Here is a 23,768-nt window from a genome sequence, read left to right as displayed (position 1 = left end):
CGTCTTTTTACTAGAGCTTCAAGAATATGAATTTAATTGAATTCCAGGCCCTGTGACAAGTCCAGTTTTCCACAAAGATGTTGTATTTCAGGAACATTTCCTTCTATGTAACTGAAAGGGAGAGTAATAAAGACACTGTTAATAAATGTCCTCCTTCGCTTTCCTCTTCCAAGGACAACAGGCACAACTAAATGAGAGCAAAATATTTGGGCTCAAGCAGACTTTTGATGCCTAATTGTGAATATATGTCTTGCCCAGGTTTGACATGGAAGGGGTATTGATCTTTTTACCCACAGATTCCACTCTGGAAACCACCTCACAAGATTTCCATAACAATTAAATGAGGATCTATTACAAACTGGGACAATACCGTAACTCCCAGTTTTCCCAGAACTCCATTATGTCACAGATAGTCCGCCTGGGAGCTTGCAAAACAGCTGGGCACTTTTTTAAAAAATCAACACTATTGAGGTATGATTTAAATACAATAAAAAACATCATTTTATTAATATATTGTAAATTGATAAGTTTAGACTAATGGTTATCCGTGTACCCACCTTGCAATCAAGATATGGAACATTTTCATTACCCCAAATGTTTTTATGCCACTTTACTGTCAATTCCCTCACCATTCCCAGTCCAGGTGAAAACATATCTGCTTCCTTCCACTATAAATCAAATTTTCCTTTGCCAGAAGCTCATGCACATGGAATTCTGTGTCATGCACAGTCTTATGTTGTTATGCACATCAGTAGTTTTTCCCTCTTCACTGCTCAATAGGATTTCATTGGCTGGATAAACAATTTGTTTACCCATCACCAGTTGATGGACTTTTGAGTTGTTTACAGTTTAGAGCTACTATGAAAAAACAAAAAGCTACTATGAACACTTGTGCGGTCTTTGTGTGAGCATGTGTTTTCATGTTCTTTTTATAAATATCAAAGAATGGAAAGTCATATTCACGTGGCAGGTGTTAAATTTTATAAAACATATACAATCTATTTTCTGAAACAGCTGTATCATTTTGCACTCTCACTGGCAATGTAAGGGAGTCCCCGTTGTTCTGCATTCTTTCCAACTTTTAATGTGGACCTTCTATTTTATTTTTGTTCTTCCAGTGGGTGTGTAGTGAATGTCATATCTCTTCTAGTTTTTCCTTTTCTGAAAATCTATGCCTTGCATTTAGTGAAAGTTTGTGAAGGAAGACATACAAAGCTGAAAGTTTTGCCCCTTTCTCTTGAAAAGCTAAAACCCAAGCAGCATATGTTGAAGCATCCCTAGAGAATGAATGAATGAATACTAGAAGGCCAATGTAATACCACTGAACAACAGTAAAGAATGCATTAATACATTTCTTTAGGAGAATATTTCTAAGATATTATTTACTTCTGACAAGTATTGAGAAAGTCTCAGAGGTAACCTGGCGTTAAAGCTGCTATTCTGGGAGAGAAACCTCTCAGAAGGCAGGTTAGGAAACAGAGGAGGAAGGGAAGAAAATAGAGATGGGGTAGACAATAGAGAAAGAGGGGGAGGGAACAGAGGTAAAGAGCAAGAAACAGAGGAGGAGAGGGCAGAAAACAAAGGAGGAGGGGCAACGGATAGAAGGAAAAGGGCAGGGCATTCTGTGCTCAGAGAACAGTGAGTATAAAGAATCTGAGAAGCCCTTTTTTTTTTTTTTTTTTTTCCTAATATGGAACATTGAAAAATTAATCCCTGCCTTTTGTCATCTAGTAGTTATGGATTGAATGATGTCTTTTAACCCTTTTAGCCAAATCTGTTGCCCCCAGAACACAACAAGGACACCAGCCTGTTAAACCAAGCACGCCGTTGACCGGAGGCAGCCAACTGACCTGGAGTCTGCACGATCCTTCCCCATGTGGGAAGGCCACCCTCCCCTCCACACCCCCACTCTTATTAGGGTTTTCTGGACCCAAGGGTAGGTAGGACGACGACCATGTCCAGCTTGAAGCAGCTAGAGGAGCTTGAGACCTTCGCCCATTGTCCTTTACATGATTACAAAGGGTCCTAATATTTGAGAGGGGGGGAATAGTTAATTTTTACGAACCAGGGGTTTGGACTTGGGGGGGATTGCTGGGGGAGGGCGGTGCTGGGTGGAGGGGAGCAAGGGGGAGAAAATTGGAACTGTTGTAACAATATAATCAATAAAAAACATTAAAAAAAAAAAGAATCTGAGGTATATCTGGGAACAGAGGCATCGAAGTTCCGTGGCCAATCTCTGGTGAATTTTAATATTTTGACATCATAACAGGCCTCTGTAAAAATCCATACACAGCCCTGGCTGGTGTGTCTCAGGTGGTTTGGTGTCCTCCCATAAACCTAAATGTCTAAGGTTTGATTCCTGATTGGGAGAAACAGTGGGAGGTCCTGAAAGCCCAGTCACAGTTGTGACACTTGTGGCAGACTGAGGAGGACTTGGCATCTGCTTGAAAGCCCTAGAGAATGCCTTGCCAGAGACAGGCGAGCATCCACTGATGCTGGAAGATGGAACCCAGACATCCATAACATCTCGCACAAGTACCCTGCTCCTATTGCATGCTCACCCAATAATTAAGCAGCTGATGGAGCATGAGACCCCTATGGCCCTGGCGGGAGGGAGCTGCCGGTTCAGCCCAGGTAAAGCAACAGGTTACCTATCTCCCATATACAGTACTTCTGAGCAGCTATGAGAGTTAGCAAAGCAGATGCATCAGAAACCTGGATAATCCATTCCTACTTGTCTTTTGTGGTTGTGGGATGATGGCATAGATAATGTCCAGGTGACACCTGAGAAGATGGTTCATTTGAGCAACATTACAACACATCATTCTATCCAACAGTGTATCCAGAATGCACACCAACTGGGAGCTGGAATATGGGAAGAGCCAATCATTAATTGACTAATGGTGATCATTAAGATGGTCTGGAACAGCAGTTCTCAACCTGTGGGTCGCAACCCCTTTGGGGGTCAAGTGACCCTTTTACAGGGGTCGCCTAAGACCATCAGAAAACACATATCTAATTACATATTATTTTTGTGATTAATCACTATTCTTTCATTATGTTCAATTTGTAACAATGAAAATACATCTTGCATATCAGATATTTACATTATGATTCATAACAGTAGCAAAATTACAGTTATGAAGTAGCAATGAACATAATTTTATGATTAGAGGTCACCACAACATGAGGAACTATATTAAATTGTCATGGCGTTAGGAAGGTTGAGAACCACTGGTCTGGAAGAATGTTGAACTCCAGGAGCCTTGCCTAAGTGGACTATGTATACTGAGTTAGTCTAGGTAATCTAGGAGCTGGGAATGAAGCAGATGATCTATGCTGCCAAGTATTACTCCTCAGATGATGAGGTCTTTACTACCCACATGAAGGAGTTGGTGCTTCCCACAGCACCTCAAGGTACTTTCACTTCAGTAGCTGCCCTCCTTATGCCCTATGTAGGGCAATGAGTGTATGATGTCACTTCTGCCATCATGGTGCTAGGTGACATGGAGGTGCACAAGCAAGAGAAGGGTATCCATATGGTAGAGCAGGATAAACCATCCAGACCTTGCAAACCTCCAAAAGAGATGGGGGGAGAACCTATGAAAGTATCTCATTTGCAGATGTGGGCAGATCTCATTGCTGCAAGGGTGCTGCCTGAGAAAATAGACCACCAGCCAAATGATGTCCTCCTATCGCTGTGGCAGGAGTTGACTCCAGAACAATGGTATACCCACATGTTGGGAAGGCACTTGGCAAGAATAAGAGTAAGGAACCCCACCTGTGTCTGCAGGATCTGATCAAGCAGCCATCTGGTGGCTCAGATGAGCTGTATGACTGATGCTCAGACTAAGGAATCCAGGACTGGGGGAACCCAAAGGTAGAGCTGTCTATTTACCAGTCCCCCTGCAATGTACAATGTATACTTGTGTTAGTAGATACTGGAGCTGAATATTCTTTGGTCCCTGATTACTTTTAAGGTCCCATCTCTTAAATTGACAGGTATGGAGGTCATGCTATTTGCATCTGACAAGTGACTCTGATTTCAGCTATTAGATGGTTGCCTCCCCGCCAACACAAAGTCCAGATTTCAGGCATTGCCGGGTATATTTTTGGTATTGACATTTTGCAAGATCTTACTCTCCAGACCACTTAAGGAGAATTTTGTCTATGCATCTGCGTCATGAAGGCAGTACAGCGTGGACATCCACATCACCCACTAGTGGCTTTGCTGAGTTCCTGTAGGATAGTGACTTCACCAATATTGCCTTCCTGGAGGACACCAGGAAATAGGGGAGACTATTCTCCAGTTGGAGAAGGCAGCAATAGTGTGACTCATGCACAGTCCCTATAATTCCCCTGTGTGGCTGGTGAAGAAGCCTAATGGCACCTGGCGAATGACTGTGGAATTGGGAGCCCCCCATGCATTCAGCATTATCTTCAGTACTGGAGCTCATGGATGCATTGACTCATTGTGTTGGATGCTACCACTGTTGTGGACTTGGCCAACGCTTTCTTCTCCATTGACATTGCTTCAGAGAGTCAAGAGCAGTTTGGTTTCACGTAGGAAGGCAGACAATGGACTTTCCCAGTATTGCTGCAAGGGTACATACATAATCCCACCATTTGTTGAGGTTTGGTGGCACAGGATGTGGTGATCTGGACACATGAGCCTTCTGTCCATCTGTCCCATTATATAGATGATATTATGCTAACCTCTGATTCTCTTTCAGATCTAGAGAATGCAGCCAAATCCCTGTGTCAAGGTCCAAGGGTCTGGCTTATCTGTCAAACTCTTGGGAGTTATTTGGTCAGGTAAGACTAAGGTGATATCTGAAGCTGTAATTGACAAGACCCAGACCTATCCCTGTCCTATAATGGTAAAGGAATTGCAGACTTTTCTTGATTTTCTGGGGTACTGGAGAGTGTTCATACCCCACTTAGCCCAGATGTGTCATCCTTTTATGCCCTTGGGAAGAAAGTTTCTACCTATGATTGGGGAGATGCCCAAGAATGGGCATTTCTAGAGCCAAGTGGGCCATAGCTCAGGCACAGGCTCTAGAAGTAATAGATCCCTCTATGCCATTTCAATTGGACATCTCAATTGATAATGAGTGACATGGTTGGGGCCTGTGGCAAGCCCAGGGGAAATGAAGAATGCCCCTAGGGTTTTGGTCTCAGCTGTAGAAAGGAGCTGAAGTACGCTATGCACCCATACAGAAGCAACTCACAGCTACATACACTGCCCTGCAGGCTTGTGAAGCCTTGATGGGGGAACAGTGCATAATAGTATGTACTGCTTTTCCAATTTCTGGATGGGTGAAATCATGGTTAAAAACCCCAAAATCATGGGTGGTACAGGGCTCCACCTTCGCTAAGTGGGAGGCGTACCTCAAGCAGTGTTCAGAGCTCTCTACTAGTCCTCTTGCTGAACAATTGCATTCTCTCGTAGGCCCTATCACATTTCAGCAGATAGAGGGGTTGCCTTTCATGCCAGACCCCATAGACCCAAGTCCATACTGGGAAGGCCAAGGCATGATACCCAAGGATGCTTTGTATAGGAATGGCTCCAGTTGGGAAAATCTCCCTACCTGGACAGCTATGGCCTTCCCGCCAGATATGGATACCCTCTGGTTTGAGATGGGTCTTAGTGAGAGTAGCCAGTGGGCTGAGCTCCATGCAGTATGGATCGTTCTTACCAGAGAAACCAGATCCATAACTGCGTGCACAGACAGTTGGGCTGAGAGCCTACTCTACAGTGCCTTGGGCTTATATACACTTGTTACACAAAGGTAGCTTCTAGCCCAGAATTACATCAGTCTCCAGAAGTGGTTACATCACATCAGTGGCTATACAACAGCTGCTGTTTCAGCACCAGAACTCAGCTGCTGACTCAGCTATCTGAAGGCCCTATACCCAGACTCTGAAACCTTGGCCACATATAGCAAGGCCTTCTCCCTGACAGTTTGTGGGTCAGAAATTCTGGCAGGGTTTGGTTTCAAAATTCTCTTATCCCGCTGAGACCACTCACTTGGTTACATTCAGTCTATGGCTGGGCTGGAAGGCGCCCAAATTTTTACTTACCTTACATGTTTGACAACTTTCAGGCCCTTGATGAGTCTGTCTCTTTCCTCAAAGTGTCTCAACATTCATTATTCTAGCCAAAGTGTATTTACAATAGGATGACTTGTTACCCTACAGAGTGCAGAAGTGCCACTGCCAGGATTAAGGCTGATGACAATAACAGGCACAGCATCCTTTCCATGGGATTCTGCTTGTCAAAGCAAGTCACAAGAACAGCCTTAATTCATTGTGGTGGTGGTGAAGTGAATTGCCCTTATTAATGGAAGGAACTGAGTGTGCATTTGAGTGGGGTAAGGAATTGATATTGGTCATCTGTGGATCTGCTATATGAAAGGAGCCATGAAAATACACTGATGGAATCCTATTACTGTATGTGTTTCACAACCAGCTCCTAGAAAACAGGTGGGTGTTTGTCTAGGAAGAGAAAGGTTCTGTAAGAGATTTTGAACTCAAATCCCAGCTCCCTAATACCCTGACCAATGCACTTCTAGCTTGAGTTTGTTTGTTTGTTTCTTGTTTGACCTGGGACAAACTGCAGTAGATACTGTGAGGAGGAGAATTAAATGATTTTGCTACATAAACACTAATCTTTTGGGTTTATTCTCATACTTCATTTTTTTCTTTCTAAGTAAATAAAAAAAATTAACAGAGACAAGACCCTTTCCATTACTCCCCATCCTCCTATAATTCTGACTTCTATCCACAGAGATTAATGTTTATGAACTTCATAGAGTCTCTTACTGTGTAGTCTCTTGTGTGTAATGTTTTTTCACTCAAACATATTTTCTGTCACATTAATCTAAGTGGTACATGGGACAGTAGTTGTGTTGTTGTTGAAATACACCTTAACCTTTTAGAGGTGAACCCCTGGCTATCTCAGGTTTTATATCCATTTGTGATCACAGAGCCCACCTGGAGAGTCCATCTGGAGGCTGACTGGTGATTTTTGTTGTTGTTGTTATATAAGTGGCAAGTTTATGACCTGTCCCTGTCCTGAGTCTCTAAGTGATTGACACACCTCCAAGGAGCTGCATCTAGTTCCCTTAAGAGCCCTTTTTTTCTGCACAACCTACAGGCTTCACCACTGAGGAGAATGGCAGCCACACTCCCAGTCACAAGAGAACCCTCTCTGGCAATCAAACTCAGTTCTGCCCACAACAAGCAAAAAATGATGGAGAATGCATCCATGTGTTCATTCTAGTACTCCTCCACTGATGGTCGAAGGACTTGGTGCATACATTCCCCAGTTCTCATGCTCATGGACAAAGCACATTCTTCACTGATTCCTAAATTTACCAAAAGAAATTACTAGTGGCCCACAGCTGTAACTGTGTGAATAGCACATTCTTTATTGTCTGGCATCCCTTGTCTGTCTCTTCTGCTGTCTCTCATACAAAGAACTTTTTGAAATCCCTTACCAAGTGATCTATTTGCAGCCAAACCCTTGTATCAGAATCTATTTCAGGAAAAACCAAATTTAGGTAACTTTAGACACATGGAATGTCAAATGTAGAGTGTGGGCAGAATTACTGAAATAGGAAAGATAGCTTCATCATCTGGACTACCTCACTCTTTTGTGCAACCAAAAGAAAAATAGTGTTAGTAGAAACTCTGACAATAGACCAAGGTAGGTACACTAAAAACCATTTTTCCCAGAAGTGTCAGGCACACTTGTCAGGGCTCTGTTCAATTTTGATAGGCAACATTCTCAGCTTTTCTAATGTAAGGTACCCTTTAAATTGACATGATTTTAGTTGCCTAGGACTATTTTAGTAAAATATTAACTGCTTTTTCTATTTCTAAATAAACATTCCATTGCTCTTTTCAAAAAAAAATTGAGAGCTCTCTACTTCTTAAAGTATTTCCACTCTGTTTTACAAAAGGCACCTGAACAGTCATGTATGCAATAGCTTCAACTGAGTTATCTTAGCTGTGTGTGTGTCGCATATAGGGCATGACTATTTCATTCTTCTGTCTTATGTACTAGATATGTGAATATATTTATAGTAAGGAGAAAAGTAATATCTCCTCTCCTCAAAAAATAACATTGAAAAATAAAATTCTTCTGTAAAATAATGTAGGACAATAGTTTATCACTTTAGAGTGAGGAAAGAAATTTTCAAACATGAAAAAAATTACATACTGCCAATAAAGGAAAAGGCTGTTAAATTATACTATTATTTTTAACAGTTTTTAAATCAAGACACTCATGAAAAAGCAAACAGAGTGAGAAAATAAAGCCGACAAAGAAAACTATTAACTTCTACAAGTCAATAAAAAGAGAATAGAAAAATGGGTGAAAGATTTAAATCGTCGTCGGCAGCCGTCCGTCTCGAGAGACGATGGTGTAGCTCCTTAAGAGTCTATCTGCACCGCCGAGAATGGCTGTGCAGTCCGACTCGGGAGTGACACGGTATCTGTCTCCTCCCGTGTTGAATCGACATCTTGTGATGACGCTGGAGTGTCCTCTCCAGTGAAGCTGAAGCTACAGAGCCTGGGCAGGGTGATATGGAGGGTCTGCTGTTGCCCATGCAGCAGACCCCCCCTCTCTTCGCAGCTGAAGGGCCCAAGGGAAAGACGGAGTCAATACAGCTTGGCTTCAGGTGCGCCGCAGGAGTTGCCGGTGTTGACTACGACGTCAAACCGCCTTAGGGACTCCGGATCCGGATTTTCTGTCGGGGTTTACTCCCTTAGCCTTTCCCCTGAAGAGGTATGCCGCAAGGCAGCGGAGGTTTTTTGGAGTCAGAGTTTTCCTTCTCTGATGTGCCCTGACTGGAAGATCGAACCAGCGACACTTAGCTCGCAGGCCGACGCTCAATCCACTGAGCCAAACCAGCCAGGGCAGATTTAAATAACCACTTAATAAATAGGTTATCACTTCTGGCTATGATGGAGGTGTAGACAGACATGCTGCATCTCCTTCCACAACTGAGAAGGAATACAACTACCTCAAAACTAGAAACAACCAGAAGTTACAGAAAATCAAACTGCATAGAAGTCCACCAAAAAAATATATAAAAAAGAAGTACTTATCCAGACAGGTAGGAGGAATGGAGCCAGGGAGGAGAGGATGTGGTGTGGAGGCAGCAGCAGCGGTGGCAGTGGCAGGCCAGCATAAAGTGCAGTCACACATTTTAAAAAGTCAGGAGGGACACCTGGGGACTGTTCCAGCTCCTTGCAGGACCTCCCAGCCCACGGTTCCAGCTACAGGAAAAATAAAGCCTCATTGCTTCTAACTGTTCAGACCAGTGGGAGTTGGGGTGGAGGAATAAACTGCTGGTCTCAGCAGGGTATGCTTGTTTAAATGGCTCCCACAGTTCTAGAACGTCCACAGACCCACCCACTCTGGGAACGATGGCCAGGGCAGCAGCTAGAGGGGCACCAGTCTGGTGCAGAAGTGGGAGGGTTGCCTGGAAAAGGGGTGAGTGCTGGTCAGGTGACATTGTTCCCTCTCGGGCCTCTCCCCCACATATAGTGCCACAAGGTGGTGAAATGGGTCACCCTGTACTGATGAATCCCTAAGGCTCTGCTCCTTACAATGTAACAGGAGTGACAGCTCTACCTGGGATGCAGAGGCAATCAAGCACATGAGCCTGTCAGAATGAGGAGACAGAGAAGTATGGCCCAAAAGGGGGAAGTGATCAAGGTTCCAGTGGAAGAACTAAGGAACAAGGAGATAGCCAATCTAACAGACACGGAATTCAAAACACTGGTGATAAAGATGCTCACAGGCTTGACAGATATGCTTGATTACAGCAAACACATTAAGAGAAGTGAAGGATATGCTGAGTGAAACAAAGGAAAATCCACACAAAACCAATGGTGAAGGGGAGGAAACTGAGGTTCAAATCAATGATTTGGAACATAAGAAAGAAAAAAAAAACAGTCAACCAGTGCAGAATGAGGAAGCAACAATTGAAAAAAATGAGGAAAACTTCCCAAATTTTGTGAAGAAGATGGACATACAGGTCCTGGAAGCACGGAGCGTCCCCAGCGAGTTGGACCCAGAGGAGACCACACCAGGACACATCATGACTGACTTGCCAAAGGTGAAAGATAAAGACAGAGTTCTGGGAGCAACGAGAGAGAGGTGGAGAGGTGCCTGCAGGGTGTTGCGTATAGGATTATCAGCTGATTTCTCAGAGGACACTTTGCAGGCAAGAAGAAACTGGCAAGCTGTATTCAATGTGATGAAGGGAAACCTACAACCAAGATTTCTCTATCCAATAAAGCTATCATTTGGAATGGAAGGGCAGATCAAGTGCTTCCTTGACAAGGTAAAGCTAAAGGAGTTTATCATCACCAAGCCATTATTATATGAAATGTCAAAATAACTTAAGAAAAAGAGTATCTAAACTATGAACACTAAAATGACAACAAATTACCAACTATCAATAACTGAATCTAAAAAATAAGAACAAAATCCAACTCAGCAAATCAGAATAGGAACAGAATCATAGGTATGGGGATCATTTGGAGGGTTATCAGCTAGGAGGGGGGGAAGGGGAGAAATGGGGAAATGGTGCAGGTACTAAGAAGCATAATCAGTTGGTACAAAATAGATAGGAAGTTGTTAAGAATAATATAGGAAAGGGTGAAGCCAAATACCTTATATGCACGACCCAGGGAGTGCTGGAGGGAAGGGGGTTACTGGACAGAGGGGAGCAAAGGGGAAAAAACTGCAACTAATGTAACAAAATAATCAATAAAATATACTTAAAAAAATAAATAGTTTATCTAGTTTGTCATTTTTTAAAATTCTTGTTTCCTCATTCCATACTAGTTGACTGTTTTTTTTTCTTTTTTATGTTCCAAATTACTGATTTGAACCCTGGTTTCCTTCCCTTCACCATTAGTTATGTGTGGATTTTTTTTTTCATTTCATTTAGCATAGCTTTCACTTCTTTCCTTCTGCATTTATCATACTTAAACATATCTTTCAAGCCTGTGAGCATCTTTATCACCAGTGTTTTGAACTCTGCATTTCTTAGGTTGGCTATCTCTTTGTTTGTTAAGTTGGCTATCTCCTCATTGCTTAGTTCTCCCACTGGAACCTTGATCCATTTCCCCTTTTGGGCCATACTTCTCCGTCTCCTAATTCTGACAGGTTCTTGTGTTTGTTTGCCTCCGCATCCCAGGTAGAGTTGTCGCTCCTGTTATAAGGGGTGAAACCTTAGGTATTCCTCAGTACAGGGCAACCTGTTTCACCATGTTGTGGCGCTGTATGTGGGGGAGGGGTCTGAGAGGATACAATGCCACTTGCTCAGCACTCTCTCCTGTTTCTGGCACTTGTCCCACCTCCATATGGGACTGGCGTCTCTCTAGTTGTTGCCCTGGCTGTCATTCCCAGAGTGGGTGGGTCTACGGATGTTCTAGAACCGTGGGGGTCCTTTAACAAGTGGACTCTGCTGTGAGACCAGCAGTTTCTTACTTAGCCCCAACCCCTACTGGTCTGCACATTCAGAAGTAATGAGGCTTTATTTTCCCCAGTGCTGGGACTCTGAGCTGCGCATCTGATCTGGTGCTGGGAATGTGCCCCAAGTGTCCCTCCCGACTTTTTAAAACATGTGACCACGCTTTCCACCAGCTTGCCACTGCCAACGCTCCTGCCACCACCACATCATGTCCTCTTCACCCTGGTTCCACCTCTCCTACCTGTCTGGATGAGTATTTTTTCTTTATATCTTTGTTGGACTTCCATACAGCTCAATTTTCTGGAACTTCTGGTTGTCTCTAGTTTTGAGGTAGTTGTATCCCTTCTTAGTTGTAAAAGGAGATGCAACATGTCTGTCTGATCTCCATCTTGGCTGGAAGTCTCCCAAATAATATTTATTATTCTAAACATACATATACATCATGACACAAGGATTTACTTTCCAGGGTGTTATGACATGTACAAGAATGTTCATACTAGCACTGTTAGTAATGGCAAGAAATTGGGAAGAGCTCTCATATGCATCAATACTAGAATATATTTTTTAAATATGGTTTATTTATACAGTGGAAATCTTACACAGCAAAGAGAAGGAATACACTCTTACTATAGCAACAAGTTAATCATCTTCACAAATATAATGAAGTCAGATTCCAAAGGATACACATTATATTATTTCATTTATGGGAAGTTTACAAACACTGATTTAGAGGGAAAGAAGTCAAAACACTGGTCCACTTTGTTGGGGGAAAGAGTGTGGCTAGAGACTGGGCAGCAAGTTCCTTGTTTGTTTTCACCTAGAGATTTAGCAAACCAAGAAGGAAGGCAAAGAGAATAATCTAAGAAGTCAAACATTTATGTAGCAGTTGCTTTAGGCTACAATAGCTTATCAAATAACCTGGAAAATTTGTTATTGAATGAAAATATTCACAGTAAACCTGAAGTCTTAACTTGATCCAAGAAGAAACAACCATCACATGTTCCATTCACCCAGCCCCTAACTGTGTCACTAATCTTTTTTACAATATTATAACACACATCATTTTATTCTTTTAGATGATTCCTGTATTTCTTTGAATGTTTGTGTTTGCCTCCTGCCCTCTAGAACGTGAGTTTCTTGAGGAAATTGACTTTGCCTTTGTTTAGTGGGTCTTTGGAAGACCAGTTGTTCTTGCTTTCAATGCAGTTTAATTCAGCAATGTTTTTTTTCTTTTTCTGTTTGCTTTATTTGGATCTTGTTTGTAAACTCCTTTGCTATCTGAAAATAACAAATATATTCTACTATACAGTTTTGAAACCCATCAAAATTAAGGTTTTACATTGTCTTCAGTTTACCTCCTTGGCTAAAAGGTATCTTTCTCTACTTGTTGAAAAGCCTTCGCACAAATACCTCTTAACTGTACTGCCCTACTGAAATAAATTAAAATAGAAATTGTGACACACATATAAGAAAAGCATTTCTCAAGCAACACAAGGGTTTAATAAATCAGTGCCATAGGGAAGAGATTTAAGACCATTGATGAAATTCAGGAAAATAAATAAATAACTCAGAGCCATGGGGGAGTGATAAAGGAATTTTTCTATAAACTCCATAAAAGAGATAATAATTCACCCACCTTGGGGGGGGGACACATGAATCAGGAAGAAGAGTGATGACGTAAAAGACTTATCCTGGGCCACATGTGGATGCGCCGTGAAGCCGCCGTTGGCCTTTGGCCCTCTCCTCAGGGCCTCATGCCAGCTTGGCTTTGTTCTGAGGATAAGTTCCCCATAGCCTCGGGTCTCCCTGAGAGGAACGTGGCAGCCATGAGGACCAGTATAGATTTACAACTTAATTTTGGAGAAATCAACTGGAATAAGCAACCAAACACTAGCTGGAAAGAAGTCTTATAGCTACAAAGAGACAGAAAAGGCTGCTAAATCACAACGTGACTGGCAGGGAGTGCAGAGATGCGGAAGGGCTGGCAGGGCTCCCATTGGTGGCAGTTGAAGGGGCTGAGAAACAGCTCAGCTGCCGGAGGTTCCCCCTGAGAAGGGCAGGGTCTAAACCCCCAGCTGGGCTTCCCAGCCTACAGCAACAGAGTGGAAAGTAAAATAGTATCCAGTTGTGAAAAGTGGAAAAGCCACAGGGTTTCTTGCTAGCCAGAGAGAAACAGTGGGAGAAAAAGAGCTCTTAAGTGGATCACATACAAAAATATTTTGGCCCCCACTTACCCTGGGCTCAATCAGAGGGAAGACAGAGAGGACTGAAGACACCTGGGAAGAGTTTGGCGCGGTGGCTTTGAAGGGAGAACTGGGGGAGCAGCTGACCAAATCCCAGTGCTAACTCATCCCCAGTAGGGCAGGCAGGCCATTCCTCTCCAAGTGGCATCAGCCTGAGGGGGAACAAAAGCTCTGCCTACAGGAATTAAGCTGCCACACCCAGAGTCCTTAAACCTGATGGCTAATCACAGATTGAATAGATTAACAAATAAAGAAGTCAGACAAAGGCAGTAGATCCCTGGAAGTCTCCAACAGGCTGCCTAGGGCCAGACTGATACATGATCTGACACTACCAGAGGCAGATCTAGGAAGTGCAGATCATTCTAAGAAGCACCAACAAACAATAGGAGTCACAAAAATGGGAGATAGAAAAACAACCCCCCATCGAAAAAAAAGATAAAATCCCCAGAAAGAGTGCTAAATGAAATAGAGGGGAGCAAACTATCAGATATGGAATTCAAAACATGGATTATGGAGAAGCTGAATGAGCTCAGCGGAAACTACAAAGAACTCCAGGGAAACTACAAGGAACTACAGAAAAACTACAAGGAACTTACTGAGAATTACACCAGCATGAAAAAAAAAACATAGAAGCTATCAATAAGAGCCAGGAGGAACTGAAGAATACGATCTCTGAATTGAAGAACACAGTAGAAGGAATTAAAAGCAATCTCGAGGAAGCAGATCACATCAGTGAGCTGGAGGACAACATAGACAAAAACTCCCAGACAGTGAAACAAAATGAAAAAAGACTGAACAAGACTGAAGAGGTTCTAAGACAGCTGCAGGACAACAGGAAACATAATAATATCTGTATCATAGGAATTCCAGAAGGAGAAGAAGAAGAGCAAGGGATAGAAAACTTCTTTGAAAAACTAATGACAGAAAACTTCCCTAACATGAGGAGAGAAACAGTCACGCGAGTCCAGGAAGCACAAAGGCTCCCAATGAAGATGAACCTCAACAGGCTTACTTCAAGACACATCATAATTAAAATGGCAACATTCAAGGACAAAGAGAGAATCCTAAAAGCAGCAAGAGAGAAACAACTAATAATATACAATAAGGCTATCCAATGGACATGAAAAAAAAGCTGCAGTACCCATACTTATCTTATATCAGACAAAACAGATTTCATAGCAAAGGCCATCAAAAGAGACAAAGAAGGACATTTCATAATACTTAAGGTAACAATCCATCAAGAAGATATAACCCTTATAAATATATATGAACTCAACCTAGGAGCACGCAAATATGTAAGGAAAATGTTGAAAGACTCCAAAAAAGATATAGACAGCAAAACACTCATAGTAGGGGACTTTAACACATCATTGTCAACAATGGACAGATCTTCGAAGCAAAGAAACACCAAAGATATTGAGGAACTGAACAACACTCTAGATCAAATGGACTTAGTCGATATATATAGAATTTTTTACCCCAAAGAAGCAAAATATACATTCTTCTCAAGTGCACATAGAACATTTTCAAAGATAGACCACATAGTAGGACACAAAACAAGCCTCAAGAAATTCAAGATTATTGAAATTATATCAAGCATCTTCTCAGATCACGATGTCTTAAAATTGGAAATCAACTTCAAGGAAAAAACTCAAAAACATTCCAACTCATGGAGAATAAATAACATGCTATTAAATAATGAATGGGTTAACAATGACATCAAGGAAGAAATCAAAAAGTTTCTGGAAACTAATCATAATGAACACACAACAACCCAAAACCTATGGGATACAGAGAAAGCAGTCCTGAGAGAAAAGTTCATAGCAATACAGGCCTACCTAAAAAAGCTAGAAGAATCTCTAATAAAAATTTTAACCCTACAGCTACAAGAACTAGAGGAAGGGGGGGACCAAGATGGCCACGGAGTAGGAACAGTGTTCTCAGCTCGCTCCTGTTAAGGAGACAATCCAGGAGGAACAAACTCGGGGAGGAATGACTGAGTGAGTGGGAATATCTGATAACGTGAACGGGGAGGAGATCGTGGGAGCAGCGTGGAGGGGGGTGGAGGGGTTTATCACAAACTGCAGGCTGAGTCATTCTGAGACTCCGTGCGTTTGCAGTATCAAGCTGGAGAGCTCACTAGCCGGGAGTGAATTCTTGTAGGGAGTTAGGGAGAGGATTTGGCCGAAAAAGCCAGAGGAGGGAGAGAACAGTGAACAACCAGGACTGGGAGAAACTGTGTGACCTGAGTCTAGAGAGAAACATCCTCAGCTGCAACCTCCGACGGAAAGCTCGGCATCCCGGGCGCGACCAGCACTTGTGGTAGGGCACTACAGAACAAAGGAGCAGTTTTGGGGCAAGGACACAGGCTGCACAGAAAAGCTGCTGCGGAACTCCGGACCGGGGGAGAACTGTGTTCTTGAAATCAGTGTTTGCTCTTTAGTCGCGCTATTATCCCACAGAAGAAAAGGCAGGTTTGGGGCTAGGAGAGAAATAGGACGTGCAGGGTGTGTAAGTAGGGAAGAGAGCTGAGGCGGAGGTTCTGGAGGGGAGACGGTTTTAGGGCAAGGAGAAGGGCCCGCAGGGAAGGGCTGCTGCGGAGCTCCAGACCGGCAGAGAGCTCCGGTGAAGGAGAGTGCTGCGCTGACCGACCACACTGGAGTCCCACAGAACAAAGGGACGGTGCTGTGGCGGGAAGAAAGATAGAGTGCACAGGCCGATAGACAGGGAAGCCAGCGGAAGCGGTAGCTCGGAATAGAGAAAGTTTTGGGGCAAGGAGAAGAGCACAGGCAGGAAAGCCACTGCAAAGCTCCAGACTAGGGGAGAGGCCCTGGGCAGGAAAGGGCCACTGGGCCCAGCACTTTGACCGACTGTGCCAGAGTCCTGCAGAACAAAAGGACGATCTTGAGACAGGGAGAGAGGTAGGGTGCGCAGGCATATAAACAGGGAAGAGAGCAGAAGCTGTAGCCTGGGAATAGAGACAGGACTGGAGGCAGGGCGGGGATTGCTGGCAGGCACAGGGTGGACCAACAGAGGGAAGGAGTAGCTGGACAAGCCTGAGAAGGGCTGAGGGTGCCTCAGGAGGGGACTACTAAAGGCAGCTCACAGCAGAGGGGCGGTAGGCCCACGAAAAAAAGACTAGCAACCCCAGAATCAAGCAGAACCATCCCACAGCCAGCCAACCAACCAGAAAAGATTTGAAACTCATGGAATTTTGAATAGGAGCAGACTCAGGAAGGAAGCAAGGAAAAACCAAAAAACAAACAAACCAAAAATACCCAGAGACTGTGCATAAAAACTGAATTGAGTTAAAATCCTCTCATTCTTTTATCTCTCACTCTCTCTCTAACTACCCCTACCGTCAGTCCCTTCTTATTCTCGCTCCTTTTCTCCCCTCCCCTTCCCTCCGTTCTCTCCCCTTAGCATTCTCCCCTGCATCCTAATCTCAGTTAATTTTATAATTTTAAGTTCTCTCCCTTTCTCACCCTCTCCTTTCTCTGCGCTATGCACCTTCAACTTTATTAAATTTCTTTCTTTATTTTGTCCCCCTTCAGTCTACATTCATTTTTCTTTCATCTCTTGTCCTTATTTTCCTTCTCTCCCTATACTTAATCTCTCTCTCTCCCTATTACACTTTATATTCTAATCTCTTAATATTCAAATTATCGTCGTCGTCGTCGTCGTCGGCAGCCGTCCGTCTCGAGAGACGATGGTGTAGCTTCTTAAGTGTCTATCTGCACCGCCGAGAATGGCTGTGCAGTCCGACTCGGGAGTGACACGGCATCTGTCTCCTCCCGTGTTGAATTGACATCTTGCGATGACGCTGGAGTGTCCTCTCCAGTGGAGCTGAAGCTACAGGGCCTGGGCAGGGTGATATGGAGGGTCCGCTGTTGCCCATGCAGCAGACCCCCCCTCTCTTCGCAGCTGAAGGGTCCAAGGGAAAGACGGAGTCGATACAGCTTGGCTTCAGGTGCGCCGCAGGAGTTGCCGGTGTTGACTACAACGTCAAACCGCCTTAGGGACTCCGGCTCCGGATTTTCTGTCGGGGTTTACTCCCTTAGCCTTTCCCCAGAAGAGGTATGCCGCAAGGCAGCGGAGGTTTTTTGGAGTCAGAGTTTTCCTTCTCTGATGTGCCCTGACTGGAAGATCGAACCAGCGACACTTAGCTCGCAGGCCGACGCTCAATCCACTGAGCTAAACCAGCCAGGGCTTTATTATTCAAATTATAATTCTAATCTATCCCCCTCTCCCTTTACTCTCCCATTCTTACCCCTTCTCTTTTTCTACCCCACCCCCACTTCTTTCCCTACCTCTTGTATTTCTCTCCTTCATCCTATCTTTTGCCAACTCTTCAATTTCAATCCTCCCCTCCCTAATATCTCCTCTTCCTCCTGATTTCCTTCCCTCCTCTGAGCTCTTTTCCTCCCAAATCCTCTTGCTTTCCTATCTCCTATTCCTCTCTCCCTATATTCACCTTTTCTCTCTATCTAGCAACTTTATATCATGTTTTAATCTCCTAATTTTTTTATAACATATAATTTAAAAAAGAATTTTAATCCAGTCCCCTCTCTTCTACCTCCCCTTCTTCTTTCGTTCTCTCTCCTACCCTTCTCTTCTCTACTTTCTCTCTCTCTTTCCTCTATCCCTTCCTGTCTTGCTATTTTCTACTCTGTATTTTTATCCTTAAAAAATTATCTCTCAATCTATTTCCTACCTTCTAACCTCCCCAGCCCTCTCTTTCAATTTCTGGCTGTCTGTCTACCTGGATGTCTGTTGTGTCTACCCTACCTCCCACGCTAATCATACAGTATATACCAATTATATAATCCAAATACTATACACTTCCACTTTCTCTCTCCACACTGTAACCCTCCCCTCCTTTTCAAACAGACAGTGTAAGTGTTAATTGCTCTCTTACATAACCTTGATCCCAATTGCTAACATTGATACTCTATCAACTTCCAGCTCAAAAATTACCCTTCCTTCATTTAAAACAACTCCTTTCTGTTTCTCCTACGAAATAAGAGTCCCAGTATCTCCACAAGTATATTAACACGGGCTCATTTGCAGCCTATAGTGGGATTGTATTTGGGGGAGACATTGGAGGGTGTGGGTTTCTTGCCTGGGTTGTGTAATTATGTTTTGGCAGCACCTTCACAAAAAATCTCAAGACAAGGTGGGCAGAGTGACTCTCAATCAATTAACCAGAGAAAAAGATCCACCAAAAAGTAGCTGAAATACAACCAGACAGATTAAAGAAATATCATCAAGGACAACACAGACTGAGATCCAGGAGGGCGGAGGAGTAAGTGGAAGCTACACTAACCCCCTCCCAGGACCAGCCAGTGCTGACTCAGCCCCAGTACAGCAGACAGACCATCCCCCTCCAAGTGGTGTCATACTAAAGGGAAATAAAAGCCCTGCCTACAGGAATTAAGTTGCCACACCCACGGTCCTTAAGCCTGACGGCTGATCACAGATTGAGTATAGTAACAACTAAAGAAGAGAGACAAAGGCAGTAGATCCCTGGAAGTCTCCAACAGGCTGCCTAGGGCCAGTCTGGTACATGATCTGACGCTACCAGAGGCAGATCCAGGAAGAACTGATCATTCTAAGAAGCACCAACAAACAAAAGGAATCACAAAAAAGGAGAGACAGAAAAACAACCCCCCATCAAAAGGAAAGGTAGAATCCCCAGAAAGAGTGCTAAATGAAATAGAGGGGAGCAAAGTATCAGATACAGAATTTAAAACATGGATTATGGAGAAGCTAAATGAGCTCAGCGGAAACTACAAAGAACTCCAGAAAAACTACAGTGAACTCCAGAAGAACTATAAGGAACTTACTGAGAATTATACCAACATGAAAAAGGACATGGAAGCTATCAATAAGAGCCAGGAGGAAATGAAGAATACAATCTCTGAATTGAAGAACACAGTAGAAGGAATTAAAAGCAGGCTAGAGGAAGCAGAAGATCGGATCAGCGAGCTGGAGGACAACCTACACAAAAACTCCCAGACAATGCAACAAAATGAAAAAAGACTGAACAAGACTGAAGAGGTTCTAAGACAGCTGCAGGACAACATGAAACGTAACAATATCCGTATCATAGGAATTCCAGAAGGAGAAGAAGAAGAGCAAGGGATAGAAAACCTCTTTGAAAAACTAATGACAGAAAACTTCCCTCACATGAGGAGAGAAAGAGTCACGCAAATCCAGGAGGCACAGAGGGTCCCAATGAAGATGAACCCCAACAGGCCCACCTCAAGACACATCATAATTAAAATGGCAACATCCAAAGACAAAGAGAGAATCCTAAAAGCAGCAAGAGGGAAACAACTAATGACATACAAGGGAGCTCCAATAAGGCTATCCTCAGATTTCTCAGCAGAAACACTACAAGCCAGAAGGGAATGGCAAAAAATATTCCAAGCAATGAAAAACAAAGGCCTACAACCAAGAATACTCTACCCAGCAAGGCTCTCATTCAAAATGGAAGGCGAAATAAGGAGTTTCTCAGACAAAGGAAGACTAAAAGAATACATCTCCACCAAACCAGCAATGCAAGAGATGCTAAAGGGTCTGCTCTAAGAAGATAAAGAAACAGAGAGAAACAGAGAAGAACATGAGTACAAAGGGGAAAAATGACAATGAATAAGTACTTATCAGTAATAACCTTAAACATAAATGGATTAAATGCTCCAATTAAAAGACATAGGGTAGCTGAATGGATTAGAAAGAATGACCCACATATATGCTGTCTACAAGAGACACACCTTAGAACAAAAGATCTACACAGACTGAAAGTAAAGGGATGGAAAAATGTATTCCAAGAAAATGGACATGAAAAAAAAGCTGGGGTAGCAATACTTATATCAGACAAAACAGATTTCACAGCAAAGTCCATAAAAAGAGACAAAGAAAGGCATTTCATAATACTTAAGGGAAAAATCCATCAAGAAGATATAACCCTTATAAATATATATGCACCCAACTTAGGAGCACCCAAATATGTAAGGAAGATTTTGAAAGACTCCAAGAAAGATATAGACAGCAACACACTCATCGTAGGGGACTTTAACACCCCATTGTCAACAATGGACAGATCTTCAAAGCAAAGAAACACCAAAGATATTGAGGCACTGAACAACACTTTAGATCAAATGGACTTAGTCGATATATATAGAAGTTTACACCCCAAAGAAGCAAAATATACATATTTCTCAAGTGCACATGGAACATTTTCAAAGATAGACAACATGGTAGGACACAAAACAAGCCTCAATAAATTCAAGAAAATCGAAATTATATCAAGCATCTTCTCAGACCACAATGCCTTAAAATGGGAAATCAACCTCAAGGAAAAATCTCAAAAACATTCAAACTCATGGAGAATGAATAATATGCTATTAAATAATGAATGGGTTAACAATGACATCAAGGAAGAAATCAAAAAGTTCCTGGAAACCAATGATAATGAACACACAACAACCCAAAACCTATGGGATACAGCGAAAGCAGTCTTAAGAGGAAAGTTCATAGCAATACAAGCCTACCTAAAAAAGCTAGAAGAATCTCTAATAAAAAATTTAACCCTACAGCTACAAGGACTAGAGGAAGAACAACAAGCAAAACACAGATCAAGTAGAAGGAAGGAAATCATCAAGATCAAAGCAGAATGAAATGACATAGAGTCTAAAGTAACAATTCAAAAGATCAACAAGAGTAGGAGCTGGTTCTTTGAAAAGATAAACAAAGTTGACAAGCCTTTAGCCAGGCTCATCAAGAAAAAAAGAGAGAGAACCCAAATAAATAAAATCAGAAACGAAAGAGGAGAAATCACAACTGATACCACAGAAATACAAAGAATTATAAGAAATTACTACGAACAACTGTATGGCAAGAAATTTGACAACCTAGAGGAAATGGACAGATTCCTGGAAAACTATAGTCTGCCCAAACTGAATCAAGAAGAAGCAGAAAGTCTGAATAGACCAATAACAGCTAGCGAAATTGAAGCAGTAATCAAAAAACTCCCAGCACACAAAAGTCCAGGACCAGATGGCTTCACAAGTGAATTCTACAAAACATTTAGAAAAGAACTAACTCCTATCCTCCTCAGATTATTCCAAAAGATACAAGAAGAGGGAAGACTCCCAAACTCATTCTATGAAGCCAGTATAACCCTAATTCCAAAACCAGGTCAAGACACAACAAAGAAAGAAAACTACAGACCAATATCGCTGATAAACATAGATGCTAAAATCCTCAACAAAATATTGGCAAACCGGATCCAGCAACACATTAGAAAGATCATACACCACGATCAAGTAGGATTCATCCCAGGGATGCAAGGATGGTTTAATATTCGCAAATCAATAAACGTGATACACCACATAAACAAAATGAAAGACAAAAACCACATGATCATATATATCAACAGATGCGGAAAAAGCATTTGATAAAGTACAACACCCATTTATGATAAAAACTCTCAGCAAAATGGGAATAGAGGGAGCATACCTCAACATAATAAAGGCCATATATGAGAAACCTGAAGCCAAGATCATACTCAATGGGGAAAAATGGAGAGCATTCCCCCTGAGATCAGGAACAAGACAAGGATGTCCGCTCTCTCCACTCCTATTCAACATAGTTTTGGAAGTTCGAGCCACAGCAATCAGACAAGAAAGAGAAATAAAAGGCATCCAAATTGGAAAAGAGGAAGTAAAACTGTCATTATTTGCAGATGACATGATAGTGTACATAGAAAATCCTTTAGACTCCACAAAAAAGCTACTCAATCTAATAAGTGAATTCGTCAAAATAGCAGGATACAAAGTCAATATTAAGAAATCGAAGGCATTTTTATACACCAACAATAAAAACTCAGAGATAGAAACTGAAAGAAAAATCCCATTTACCATAGCAACAAGAAAAATAAAATACCTAGGAATAAACTTAACCAAAGAGGTAAAAGACCTGTACACAGAAAACTACATAACACTGAAGAAAGAAATTAAAGAAGATACAAATAAATGGAAGCGTATACCATGCTCATGGATGGGAAGAATCAACATCATTAAAATGTTCATACTACCCAAAGCAATTTATAGATTCAATGCAATCCTTATAAAAATACCAGCAACATATTTCACAGACAAATACTTCAAAAATTTATATGGAACCAAAAAAGAGCCCGAATAGCCACAGCAATTTTGAGGAAGAACACAGTAGGAGGAATCACAATACCCGATATCAAACTATACTAGAAGGCCACGGTAATCAAAACAGTCTGGTACTGGCATAAAAACAGACATATAGATCAATGGAACAGAATAGAGAGCCCAGAAATAAGCCCAGGTTCATATGGTCAGCTAATATTTGACAAAGGGGGAAAGAACATCAAATGGAGTGAAAAGAGCCTCTTCAACAAATGGTGTTGGGAGAACTGGACAGGGACATGCAAAAAAATGAAGCTAGACCACCAGCTCACACCATACACCAGAATAAACTCAAAATGGATCAAAGACTTAAATGTAAGCCATGACACCATAAAAGTCCTAGAGGAAAAAATAGGCAGGAAAATTTCAGATATCCCACGTAGCAACAATTTCACTGATATATCTCCTAAGGCAAGGGAAATAAAGGAAAGAATAAACAAATGGGACTACATCAAACTAAAAAGTTTCTGCTCAGCTAAAGAAAACATCAGCAAGACGCAAAGGAAACCAACCATATGGGAAAATATATTCGCCAATGACATCTCAGACAAGGGATTGATCTCCAAAATATATAAAGAACTCATACGACTCAACACCAAGAAGACAGACAACCCAATTAAAAAATGGGCAAAGGACCTGAGCAAACACTTCTCCAAAGAAGACATACAGAGGGCCCATAGACATATGAAAGTATGCTCAACATCACTAGCCATCAGAGAGATGCAAATAAAAACCACAATGAGATACCACCTCACACCAGTCAGAATGGCCATCATCAACAAATCAACAAACAACTTGTGCTG

This window comes from Furipterus horrens, unplaced genomic scaffold (assembly GCF_987537825.1).
Source record: "Furipterus horrens unplaced genomic scaffold, mFurHor1.1.pri manual_scaffold_8, whole genome shotgun sequence".
Classification (NCBI taxonomy): Eukaryota; Metazoa; Chordata; class Mammalia; order Chiroptera; family Furipteridae; genus Furipterus; species Furipterus horrens.
This window is presented reverse-complemented; position numbering follows the sequence as displayed.